The following is a 12,500-nucleotide window of genomic DNA, read 5'->3' on the forward strand; positions in this document are numbered from 1 at the left end:
GTTTGCCACAGTTTTCCCGGTGGTGCCGCACCCGGGCTCGCCCCGGCTGACGCAGTTTTCGCGCCGCCCCGGCTGACGCGGTTTCGTGCCGCCCCGGCAGACGCGGTTTTCGCGCCGCCCCGGCTGACGCGGTTTCGTGCCGCCCCGGCAGACGCAGTTCGGACTTAGCACTTTTCGGCTGTGCCTGGCTGGCGGCCCACTCACTCGATCGCCATGTCTGTTTGCCACAGTTTTCCCGGTGGTGCCGCACCCGGGCTCGCCCCGGCTGACGCAGTTTTCGCGCCGCCCCGGCTGACGCGGTTTCGTGCCGCCCCGGCAGACGCGGTTTTCGCGCCGCCCCGGCTGACGCGGTTTCGTGCCGCCCCGGCAGACGCAGTTCGGACTTAGCACTTTTCGGCTGTGCCTGGCTGGCGGCCCACTCACTCGATCGCCATGTCTGTTTGCCACAGTTTTTCCGGTGGTGCCGCACCCGGGCTCGCCCCGGCTGACGCAGTTTTCGCGCCGCCCCGGCTGACGCGGTTTCGTGCCGCCCCGGCAGACGCGGTTTTCGCGCCGCCCCGGCTGACGCGGTTTCGTGCCGCCCCGGCAGACGCAGTTCGGACTTGGCACTTTTCGGCTGTGCCTGGCTGGCGGCCCACTCACTCGATCGCCATGTCTGTTTGCCACAGTTTTCCCGGTGGTGCCGCACCCGGGCTCGCCCCGGCAGACGCGTTTTTTTTTTTCTTTCGCCCCGGCTGACGCAGTTTTCGCGCCGCCCCGGCTGACGCGGTTTCGTGCCGCCCCGGCAGACGCGGTTTTTTGCGCCGCCCCGGCTGACGCGGTTTTTGCCGCCCCGGCTGACGCAGTTCGGACTTAGCACTTTTCGGCTGTGCCTGGCTGGCGGCCCACTCACTCGATCGCCATGTCTGTTTGCCACAGTTTTCCCGGTGGTGCCGCACCCGGGCTCGCCCCGGCTGACGCAGTTTTCGCGCCGCCCCGGCTGACGCGGTTTCGTGCCGCCCCGGCAGACGCGGTTTTCGCGCCGCCCCGGCTGACGCGGTTTCGTGCCGCCCCGGCAGACGCAGTTCGGACTTAGCACTTTTCGGCTGTGCCTGGCTGGCGGCCCACTCACTCGATCGCCATGTCTGTTTGCCACAGTTTTCCCGGTGGTGCCGCACCCGGGCTCGCCCCGGCTGACGCAGTTTTCGCGCCGCCCCGGCTGACGCGGTTTCGTGCCGCCCCGGCAGACGCGGTTTTCGCGCCGCCCCGGCTGACGCGGTTTCGTGCCGCCCCGGCAGACGCAGTTCGGACTTAGCACTTTTCGGCTGTGCCTGGCTGGCGGCCCACTCACTCGATCGCCATGTCTGTTTGCCACAGTTTTCCCGGTGGTGCCGCACCCGGGCTCGCCCCGGCAGACGCGTTTTTTTTTTTCTTTCGCCCCGGCTGACGCAGTTTTCGCGCCGCCCCGGCTGACGCGGTTTCGTGCCGCCCCGGCAGACGCGGTTTTTTTGCGCCGCCCCGGCTGACGCGGTTTTTGCCGCCCCGGCTGACGCAGTTCGGACTTGGCACTTTTTGGCTGAGCCTGGCTGGTGGCCCACTCACTCGATCGCCATGTCTGTTAGCCACAGTTTTCCCGGTGGTGCCGCACCCGGGCTCGCCCCGGCTGACGCAGTTTTCGCGCCGCCCCGGCAGACGCGGTTTTCGCGCCGCCCCGGCTGACGCGGTTTTTGCCGCCCCGGCTGACGCAGTTCGGACTTGGCACTTTTTGGGCTGAGCCTGGCTGGCGGCCCACTCACTCGATCGCCATGTCTGTTTGCCACAGTCTTCCCGGTGGTGCCGCACCCGGGCTCGCCCCGGCAGACGCGTTTTTTTTTTCTTTCGCCCCGGCAGACGTGGTTCCCCCCCCCCCCTTTTCGCTCGCCCCGGCTGACGAGGTTTTCGCGCCGCCCCGGCTGACGCAGTTTTCGCGCCGCCCCGGCTGACGCGGTTTCGTGCCGCCCCGGCTGACGCGGTTTTCGCGCCGCCCCGGCTGACGCGGTTTTTGCGTCGCCCCGGCTGACACGGTTCGGACTTTGCACTTTTCGGCTGTGCCTGGCTGGCGGCCCACTCACTCGATCGCCATGTCTGTTTGCCACAGTTTTCCCGGTGGTGCCGCACCCGGGCTTGCCCCGGCAGACGCGTTTTTTTTTTTTCTTTTCGCCCCGGCTGACGCAGTTTTCGCCCCGCCCCGGCTGACGCGGTTTCGTGCCGCCCCGGCAGACGCGGTTTTTTGCGCCGCCCCGGCTGACGCGGTTTTTGCCGCCCCGGCTGACGCAGTTCGGACTTTGCACTTTTTGGCTGAGCCTGGCTGGCGGCCCACTCACTCGATCGCCATGTCTGTTTGCCACAGTTTTCCCGGTGGTGCCGCACCCGGGCTCGCCCCGGCAGACGCGTTTTTTTTTTTCCTTCGCCCCGGCAGACGTGGTTCCCCCCCCCCCCTCCGTCTTTCTTTTTGTTTTTTTTTTTTCGCCGCGGCTGAAGAGGATTTTTCGGTGCCTCGACGCCCCGGTAGTCGCGGTTTTTCCGTTTCCGCACGGCCCCGGCTGACGCTGCTCGGTCACAGTCGCCTTTTGTGAGGATTGCAGACTTCTTGAGCGCGGGTGTTTTTTTTTTGTTGTTGTTGTTGTTTTATTACGCATTCGCTCCAGCAGACGCTGTTTAGACTTTTTGTTTCCTCTTTTATCCTGCGACGAGGTGACGAGGTTTATTCGGTGCCCCGCCGCCCCGGCTGAAGTGATTTTTCCTGTCCCGTGCCGCCCCGGCTGACGCGGTTGGGACTTCGCGTTTGTTCGGCCGCCACGGGTTTTGGCGCACTCGCTCGGTTGCTTGTTGTTGCCACTTGTTGCGAACCCAGGTTTCTTGAGCGAGCGCGGGCGTTTTTTCTTCCTTTCTTTCTTTGTTCTATGTGTTAGCGAATCGGCCTTTAATATCACACGAGGACTCACAACCAACAATTTTCAGTTTGAAGTGTAAAAAATCTGCAGGTGTTGACGTAACTGACTTGCCCCGTACCCTTGAGTACATCCATGAAGTTCTCGTAGTACTACTAAATCGCATTATTCCAAGTGGAGAAATTCCCATAAACTTGCAAACCTCTACACGAAAATCGGTGCGCGTGATAAAGTTGAAAATTATCGTCCGATATCAAATGTGCCTTCTATAACACAAATTCTAGGAAAAAAAAAAAAAACACTTGTTCGCCGTTTTCTGCGCCGTGACTGGCAGCACTCCGGCGAAGCGAAACGGGGTCGATTCGAGCACGATATCGGCGTCTTTCGACGTGCTCGCCGGCGACCGTCGCACGAGTACGTCGCACGAGCGCGTCTGCCGGGGCGCCGTTTGCGAAGCCGACGCAAAAGTGGGAACCGCCGCTCGGATGATCGCCGCTTTCGGCAGAGTGAGTGTTGGCACTCCGGGGAAGCGAAACAGCGTGAATGCGCCCACGAAATCGGCGTATTTTGAAGTGCCCGCCGGCGACCGTCGCACGAGTACGGTAAACCGCGTCAGCCGGGGCGTAGTTCGGGACGCCGACGAAAAAGTGGGAAGCGCAACTCGGATCTTCGCCGTTTTTGCAGGAGTGAGTGGCGGCCCTCCTGCGAGACCAAGAAGCATCGATTCGTGCACGAATTCGGCGCCTTTCGACGTGATCGCCGGCGACCGTCGCTCGAGTAGGGCAAACCGCGTCTGCCGGGGCGGGCTTCGGGACGCCGATGCGAAAGTGGGAAACGCTGCTCGGATGTTCGCCGTTTTTGGCCGAGTGAGTGCTGGCACTCGGGCGAAGCCAAACGGGGCCGATTACGGCACGATATCGGCGTCTTTCGACGTGCCCGGCGGCGACCGTCGCACGAGTACGGTAAACCGCGTCAGCCCGGGCGGAGTTCGGGACGCCGATGCGAAAGTGGAGAACGCCGCTCGGATCTTCGCCGTTTTTGGAGGAGTGAGTGGCGGCACTCCGGAGAAGCCAAGGAGCGCCAATTAGCGCACGATATCGGCGTCTTTCGACGCGCTCGCCGGCGACCGTCGAACGAGTAGGGCAAACCGCGTCTGCCGGGGCGGGGTTTACGACGCCGACGCAAAAGTGGGAACCGCCGCTCGGATGTTGGCCGTTTTTGGCAGAGTGAGTGCTGGCACACCGGCGACGCGAAAGAGCGCGAAAGCGCCCACGAAAGTGGCGTATTTGGACGTGCTTGACGGCGACCGCTGCAGGAGTACGAAAAACCACGTCAGCCGGGGCGAGCGACCCACGGCGGTCTGGGTGCTTATCGCTGCTATTATAGGGGCACCCCGGCAGACGCAGAAAAAAAAAATTTTTTTTCGACCTTCTTTTTTGCTGGTCGAGCTCGGGTAACCCAGGTCGCAATGGGAGCCGCGCACGAAAGCGGCGTCGCGAGACGCGTTCGCGGTCGCTAGTCGCACGAGCTCGGCAACCGCGTCAGCCGGCGCGGAGTTCGGGATGCCGACGGCTAAGTGGGTACCGCTGCTCGGATGTTCGCCGTTTTTGGCCGAGTGAGTGCTGGCACTCCGGCGAAGCGAAACGGGGCCGATTCGGGCACGATATCGGCGTATTTCGACGTGCTCGCCGGCGACCGTCGCACGAGTACGGCAAAGCGCGTCTGCCGGGGCGAGGTTTGCGATGCCGACGAAAAAGTGGGAAGCGCCGCTCGGATCTTCGCCGTTTTTGCAGGAGTGAGTGGCGGCCCTCCTGCGAGACCAAGAAGCATCGACTCGCGCACGATATCGGTGTCTTTCGACGTGCCCGCCGGCCACCGCCGCACGAGTACGGCAAACCGCGTATGCCGGGGCGGGGTTGGCGACGCCGACGCAAAAGTGGGAACCGCCACTAGGATGTTCGCCGTTTTTGGCAGAGTGAGTGCTGGCACACCGGCGACGCGAAAGAGCGCGAAAGCGCCCACGAAAGTGGCGTATTTGGACGTGCTTGACGGCGACCGCTGCAGGAGTACGAAAAACCACGTCAGCCGGGGCGAGCGACCCACGGCGGTCTGGGTGCTTATCGCTGCTATTATAGGGGCACCCCGGCAGACGCAGAAAAAAAAAATTTTTTTTCGACCTTCTTTTTTGCTGGTCGAGCTCGGGTAACCCAGGTCGCAATGGGAGCCGCGCACGAAAGCGGCGTCGCGAGACGCGTTCGCGGTCGCTAGTCGCACGAGCTCGGCAACCGCGTCAGCCGGCGCGGAGTTCGGGATGCCGACGGCTAAGTGGGTACCGCTGCTCGGATGTTCGCCGTTTTTGGCCGAGTGAGTGCTGGCACTCCGGCGAAGCGAAACGGGGCCGATTCGGGCACGATATCGGCGTATTTCGACGTGCTCGCCGGCGACCGTCGCACGAGTACGGCAAAGCGCGTCTGCCGGGGCGAGGTTTGCGATGCCGACGAAAAAGTGGGAAGCGCCGCTCGGATCTTCGCCGTTTTTGCAGGAGTGAGTGGCGGCCCTCCTGCGAGACCAAGAAGCATCGACTCGCGCACGATATCGGTGTCTTTCGACGTGCCCGCCGGCCACCGCCGCACGAGTACGGCAAACCGCGTATGCCGGGGCGGGGTTGGCGACGCCGACGCAAAAGTGGGAACCGCCACTAGGATGTTCGCCGTTTTTGGCAGAGTGAGTGCTGGCACTCCGGCGAAGCGAAAGAGCGCGAATGCGCCCACGAAAGTGGCGTGTTTGGACGTGCTTGACGACGACCACCGCAGGAAAACGAAAAACCACGTCAGCCGGGGCGAGCGACCCATGGCGGTCTGGGTGCTTATCGCTGCTATTATAGGGGCACCCCGGCAGACGCAAAAAAAAAAAAATTTTTTTTCGACATTCTTTCTTGCTCGTCGACCTCGGGTGACCCAGGTCGCAGTGGGAGCCGCGCACGAAAGCGGCGTCGCGAGACGGCTTCGCGGTCGCTAGTCGCACGAGCTCGGCAACCGCGTCTGCCGGGGCGGAGTTCGGGACGCCGACGGCTAAGTGGGAACCGCCGCTCGGATGTTCGCCGTTTGTGGCCGAGTGAGTGCTGGCACTCCGGCGAAGCCAAACGGGGCCGATTCCGGCACGATATCGGCGTCTTTCTACGTGCTCGCCGGCGACCGTCGCACGAGTACGGCAAAGTGCGTCTGCCGGGGCGGGGTTTGCGACGCGTACGCAATAGTGAGAACCGTCGCTCGGATGTTCGTCGTCTTTCGCCGAGCCAGTGCTGGCACTCCGGCGAAGCCGAACGGAGCCGATTCGGGCACGATATCGGCGTCTTTCCACGTGCTCGCCGGCGACCGTCGCACGAGTACGGTAAACCGCGTCAGCCGGGGCGGAGTTCGGGACGCCGATGCGAAAGTGGGAAGCGCCGCTCGGATCTTCGCCGTTTTTGGAGGAGTCAGTGGCGGCACTCCGGTGAAGCCAAGGTGCGCCAATTCGCGCACGATATCGGCGTCTTTCGACGTGCCCGCCGGCCACCGTCGCACGAGTACGGCAAACCTCGTCTGCCGGGGCGGGGTTTGCGACGCCGACGCAAAAGTGGGAACCGCCGCTCGGATGTTCGCCGTTTTTGGCAGAGTGAGTGCTGGCACTCCGGCGAAGCGAAAGAGCGTGAATGCGCCCACGAAAGTAGCGTATTTGGACGTGCTTGACGGCGACCGCCGCAGGAGTACGAAAAACCACGTCAGCCGGGGCGAGCGACCCACGGCGGTCTGGGTGCTTATCGCTGCTATTATAGGGGCACCCCGGCAGACGCAGAAAGAAAAAAAAAAAAAAATGGGGACATGGCGTGCGTCACCGTGCGGCTTCGCAGCGTTGCCGAAGTCGCCGAGCCCTTCGACTGAGCCGAACGGCGGACAGGGAACGTTGGTCGGCCGTTCTAACCTGTCGGTGCCACGCCGAGACGTCGTTAAGGAAAACCGCGTCGTGGGCCTCTACGACGCCGTCGAGTCGTTGTACGTTTGGTGTCCAGCGTGTCGGCGGCGAGTAGCGGACACGTCGTTCACGACTTCGGTCTTTCGCAGTCGACGCGAACTTGCGGAGAGTCGTGGTGCCTCACGTTTTCGGCAGAAACCGCGGCGGAATTTTCCCGTGCGTGCGCGCACGACCTCGGTGCTGTGCCGTCAGCGTAGTGTTGCACAAACTCGTGGCCTACCCAAGGTGCGGTACGTTTGCGGCCGTATCCTCGGTGGGAATTTCGTGAGTAGGGTCGCAAATTCTACGACCTCGGCGGGTTTGAGAGCGACGTAGACTTGTGGCACGCTCAACGTGCCACACGTTTCGGGGCACACCCGCGGTGAAATTTTCTCGAGTACGCTCGTATTAGTGCCCAAGGAGGTCTGGGTACTTATCGCTGCTATTATGTGGGGGTTCTCGTGAGCGGCGTACGCGAAAGCGACCGGGTGTCTGATATGCGGCGGGCTTCGGCCTCGTCAAGCGTGTCCTCGGGTCTGCTCCAGGGGAATCCACGGCAGTCGTCTGCAGCCTCATCCGCTTGATGCGTTAGGGGCTGGTTGTCGGACGGTGCCGTTTTACCACGATATCGAGGTGTGTTCCGTGTCGTCCTCGGGCGATTCAGATGCGAAAGCGCCGAAGACGCGGGCGTGACCCGTCGTCTGGCGGCTTTGCAGTCTCGGCTCCGTTGCTAGTTCCGGCCGGTCCACCGACAGTGCAGCGGGCTTGGGCAACCCGCACGGCGCGACCGAGTCGATGCAACGAAAAAGAGCGAGCATGAACGTGCTTCTTGCCGCACGGCTCCCACTCGTCTTTCGGGAAGGTTGTGCCGTAGCGAGCTCGAACGCCGTCATCTCGGAGTGCAAAATAAGCGTGTTGGGGCGCCTGAAGGTGGCCTCCGCCGCACACAGACTGCGTCCGGCCCGCCGAAGGCGAGGACGGACGCGCAGTCGAACGATTACCTGGTTGATCCTGCCAGTAATCATATGCTTGTCTCAAAGATTAAGCCATGCATGTCTAAGTACATGCCGAAATAAGGCGAAACCGCGAATGGCTCATTAAATCAGTTATGGTTCCTTAGATCGTTTCTTCCTACTTGGATAACTGTGGCAATTCTAGAGCTAATACATGCAGTGAGCCTGGAGCCCTTTGGGTAACGGGTGCTTTTATTAGACCAAGATCGATCGGGTTTCGGCCCGTATTGTGTGGTGACTCTGGATAACTTTGTGCTGATCGCATGGCCACGAGCCGGCGACGTTTCTTTCAAGTGTCTGCCTTATCAACTTTCGATGGTAGGTTACTTGCTTACCATGGTTGTTACGGGTAACGGAGAATCAGGGTTCGATTCCGGAGAGGGAGCCTGAGAAACGGCTACCACATCCAAGGAAGGCAGCAGGCGCGCAAATTACCCACTCCCGGCACGGGGAGGTAGTGACGAAAAATAACAATACGGGACTCTTTTGAGGCCCCGTAATTGAAATGAGTACACTCTAAATCCTTTAACGAGGATCAATTGGAGGGCAAGTCTGGTGCCAGCAGCCGCGGTAATTCCAGCTCCAATAGCGTATACTAAAGCTGCTGCGGTTAAAAAGCTCGTAGTTGGATCTCAGTTCCAGACGAGTAGTGCATCTACCCGATGCGACGGCTCGGACTGAACATCATGCCGGTTCTTTCTTGGTGCACTTCATTGTGTGCCTCGAGATGGCCGGTGCTTTTACTTTGAAAAAATTAGAGTGCTCAACGCAGGCGAGTCGCCTGAATAAACTTGCATGGAATAATAGAACAAGACCTCGTTTCTGTTCTGTTGGTTTTTGGAATACGAGGTAATGATTAAGAGGGACGGACGGGGGCATTCGTATTGCGGCGCTAGAGGTGAAATTCTTGGACCGTCGCAAGACGAACTACTGCGAAAGCATTTGCCAAGAATGTTTTCATTGATCAAGAACGAAAGTCAGAGGTTCGAAGGCGATCAGATACCGCCCTAGTTCTGACCATAAACGATGCCAACCAGCGATCCGCCTGAGTTACTCAAATGACTCGGCGGGCAGCTTCCGGGAAACCAAAGTATTTGGGTTCCGGGGGAAGTATGGTTGCAAAGCTGAAACTTAAAGGAATTGACGGAAGGGCACCACCAGGAGTGGAGCCTGCGGCTTAATTTGACTCAACACGGGAAAACTTACCCGGCCCGGACACTGGGAGGATTGACAGATTGAGAGCTCTTTCTTGATTCGGTGGATGGTGGTGCATGGCCGTTCTTAGTTGGTGGAGCGATTTGTCTGGTTAATTCCGATAACGAACGAGACTCTAGCCTATTAAATAGGTGCGGGGTTCCCAGCACCTTACAACCTTCTTAGAGGGACAAGCGGCTCCTAGCCGCACGAAACAGAGCAATAACAGGTCTGTGATGCCCTTAGATGTCCGGGGCCGCACGCGCGCTACACTGAAGGAAGCAGCGTGTCTTTATCCCTGTCTGAAAAGACTGGGTAACCCGTGGAACTTCTTTCGTGATTGGGATAGGGGCTTGCAATTGTTCCCCTTGAACGAGGAATTCCCAGTAAGCGCGAGTCATAAGCTCGCGTTGATTACGTCCCTGCCCTTTGTACACACCGCCCGTCGCTACTACCGATTGAATGATTTAGTGAGGTCTTCGGACCGATGTCCGGCGCGGCCTTTCGGTTGCGCCGGTCTGTTGGAAAGATGACCAAACATGATCATTTAGAGGAAGTAAAAGTCGTAACAAGGTTTCCGTAGGTGAACCTGCGGAAGGATCATTAACGGATTGTGAAGGGTGAGCGCCTCAGCTGCGTCTGCGCCCGACACTTTCTGCCGCTGACCCCGTTTGGACGCGGGGTCGGCTTTTCCCCACGGGGCTGCCTGAATGTGGAGCGGCACCCCGTGACAAATTGTTGCGCCCAGCGGACGCCAACACCGCGACCTTGGACGGTCGGCCAGGTGGCGGACGCGGGTACAAACGGCGCAACGCACTCATAGGTCGGCTTTCGACCCGCCACTGCACCGTGGCTCGAAGCGCTCGAAATGCGCGACCCGACCGCTGCGGGACCGCCTAGTACTGTAAACAGGAGCGGCGGAGCGCGAACGGCGAGTCGTGGTTACGTCGGTAGAAGGCGAGGCTGCGCGTTCCCGAAACGCCAGCCGAGTGCCCTCCCGACCGTTCGAGCGTGCAAGAACGAGACCCGACAATCGCGCGGCGACTGCCAAGTACGAGAGGAACGGCACAAGCGTCGGCGGTCGGTCAAGGAACTGGCGATGTGACGGGTCCGCTGTGCACCAGTGCATACCGTCCCGCCGTCCGCGGCAAGCGCCTCCGCGTCCTCGGGTGACGGAGGCTGCCGGTCGGTTCTTGCAGGCGAGGGATCTCGCTGGCACCGGTTCGCGTTGACGCGCGGCCGGTCATGGCACGGCGATGCGACGGCCGAGGTGCGCAGTACTCGATGGAGGAACCGCACGCTCCGATGACCGTCCCGCCCTCCGCGGCGTATGCGTACCGACCGTAATGGTTGCAGCAGCGCCGGCCGGCTTTTGAATTCGCCACACGAAACACGGTGCGAGATCGCGGTTAGGGGAGCGTCGACGTTGCCAGGCGTTTTGCTTGCTGCCGAGGGAAAGGCGGCACGGCCACGTCGCGCTCGTCGCGATTAGCGGGTCTGCGCGCTTTGGGAAGGTGCCGCAACGACTTGCCGAAAGAGGAAGCACGGAAGAACGAGGGACTTGGACGTCCCGACAATTGAACGCACTTGCGGCCAGGCCCTTGCTGGCTTCGTTCTTCCGCCTCGAGTAGGCTCGTACGCGGCTCCGGCGCCGAAAGTGGTCCTTGGCACCGACTTCGGTGGACGTGGGAAGTGCCGCGCAAGTACGGCGCGCCTGGCTCCACCTGTTGGCTAAAGTAGGCAGCCGGATCGGCATTTTGGTGTGCGGTGGCAAACCGTGGATGCGAAAAAAGCTTGTGCGATTTCGTGGAACAAAAAGCGGGGGTCCCCCTTTTTATGCGGAGGAGACCGACCCGCCTGCCGTGGTGAACCGCGACGCCACGGTAAAAACGGGAGAGGCTTGTCGATGGGACCGTGCATCCCGCGCTCCACGGAGGCCGGGAGGCGGCCGCCCGAGGAAATGTGTAGCCGTCGAGGCCCGCATCTGCGTGCACTCTTATCCAAATGGGTGTACCGCAGGCATTTTCTGGTTAGGCGGGCCAATGAGAGCGAGCACACAACGATACCTACGGGTCCGGCTTGGAGAACCGGCTTCGACGCCTCCCGAGTATTTATAGAGGGGTGGACCACGAAAGCACTCGCAAGTAGCGAAAGCGAAACGCCGTCCGAAACACACCGTTTGCTCGATTTGCGGCAGCCGAAAAAGGCGCGGCAGAGTTTTGGAGTCCAAGCGTGCGCTGAAAAGCGCCCTTCTTGGCCACTGTTTGGCCGAGTGCCAGAAACGTTTGGTTTTGACTGTACGGAATTGAACAAACACTTTTTCACGACTCTAAGCGGTGGATCACTCGGTTCTCGGGTCGATGAAGAACGCAGCCAGCTGCGAGACTTGGTGTGAATTGCAGGACACACTGAGCACTGATTCTTTGAACGCACATTGCGGCCTTGGGTCTTCCCTTGGCTTCGTCTGTCTGAGGGTCGGATCACATATCAAGAGAGCCTTCGGCGCACAAGGGAACGTGAGCCGTCGACTCGTTTTGACCGCGTCGGCAACACGGACAGCACGCTGAACACCTCACAGCGAGCGCCAACAGCGGCCACTCAAGGGCGAGACGGTGGCGACCGTCGTGCCAGAGCCCAACCGAAACGGGGGCGACCGACTGCATTGAGGATGTGGCACCTCGTTGAGACCGCCGCAGGACTTCGAGTCGGAAGGAAGCCTGCAGGGAAAGTGCGGTCGAGGTTGCGTACTCCTCTCTGCGACCGGGCGCGCAAGAGCTGCGAGAGCCACGGACGCGCAACTTTAACGCACGGTAAACACGAGGAGCGAAAGCCGGCCAGCAAAGCTTCTCCAGCCGTGCGCAAAGTGCGCGAGATCGCAGCCTTGCGTTGCGCTTGTTGCCCTCGAAGTAAGCAGGGTGTCCCGTAGACCGGGCGCTCGAACACGCTGCGGGGCCGTGCCTCCTCCAGGCTTTGCCGCGCGAACAGGGAACGTTCGCGCGCAAAGCGCAGGGAGGTGAGGAGGCTGCGCCCGACGTTTGCGGTTCGCTGCGTACGCGGTTGATGCGGAGAGCACGGCGCGACGACTTGCCGCGAAGCGGAAAAAGTCTCCCGCACGAGTTGGCGAAACGTTGGCGAAGCTTAAGGCGTTCTCGTCGTAGTCCGCCGTCGGTCTAAGTGCTTCGCAGTTCCCGTCCCGTTCAAAAAACTGGGCCACTCCAGTTGGGGCGGGGGCGACGCTACACGAGACGATGCCTCTCGCCAGGCTGCGTGGCTGCCCTTGCGGCGGCGGCGACTGGCCTCGGCGGTGTTTGGGCTTTCGACACGGTCGTTTATCACGCAACTGCTCGGACGACGCACGCGCGCAGCGGAATGCCGCTTGCCAGCCTTGTGAAGA

General features: G+C 61.1%; 2 non-coding genes across 2 annotated transcripts; both read left to right on the forward strand.

Annotated features, from left to right (window-relative positions):
- The first annotated feature begins 7,897 nt into the window (after window positions 1-7,897).
- Window positions 7,898-9,712, forward strand: LOC142792709 (small subunit ribosomal RNA). The gene has a single exon (XR_012891152.1). It is a non-coding gene; the product is annotated as a small subunit ribosomal RNA (ribosomal RNA).
- A 1,719-nt stretch (window positions 9,713-11,431) lies between these two features.
- Window positions 11,432-11,584, forward strand: LOC142792691 (5.8S ribosomal RNA). Its single transcript, XR_012891134.1, has one exon. It is a non-coding gene; the product is annotated as a 5.8S ribosomal RNA (ribosomal RNA).
- The last annotated feature ends 916 nt before the right edge of the window (window positions 11,585-12,500 follow it).

The sequence above is a fragment of the Rhipicephalus microplus genome, unplaced genomic scaffold (assembly GCF_043290135.1).
Source record: "Rhipicephalus microplus isolate Deutch F79 unplaced genomic scaffold, USDA_Rmic scaffold_232, whole genome shotgun sequence".
NCBI classification, from domain to species: Eukaryota; Metazoa; Arthropoda; class Arachnida; order Ixodida; family Ixodidae; genus Rhipicephalus; species Rhipicephalus microplus.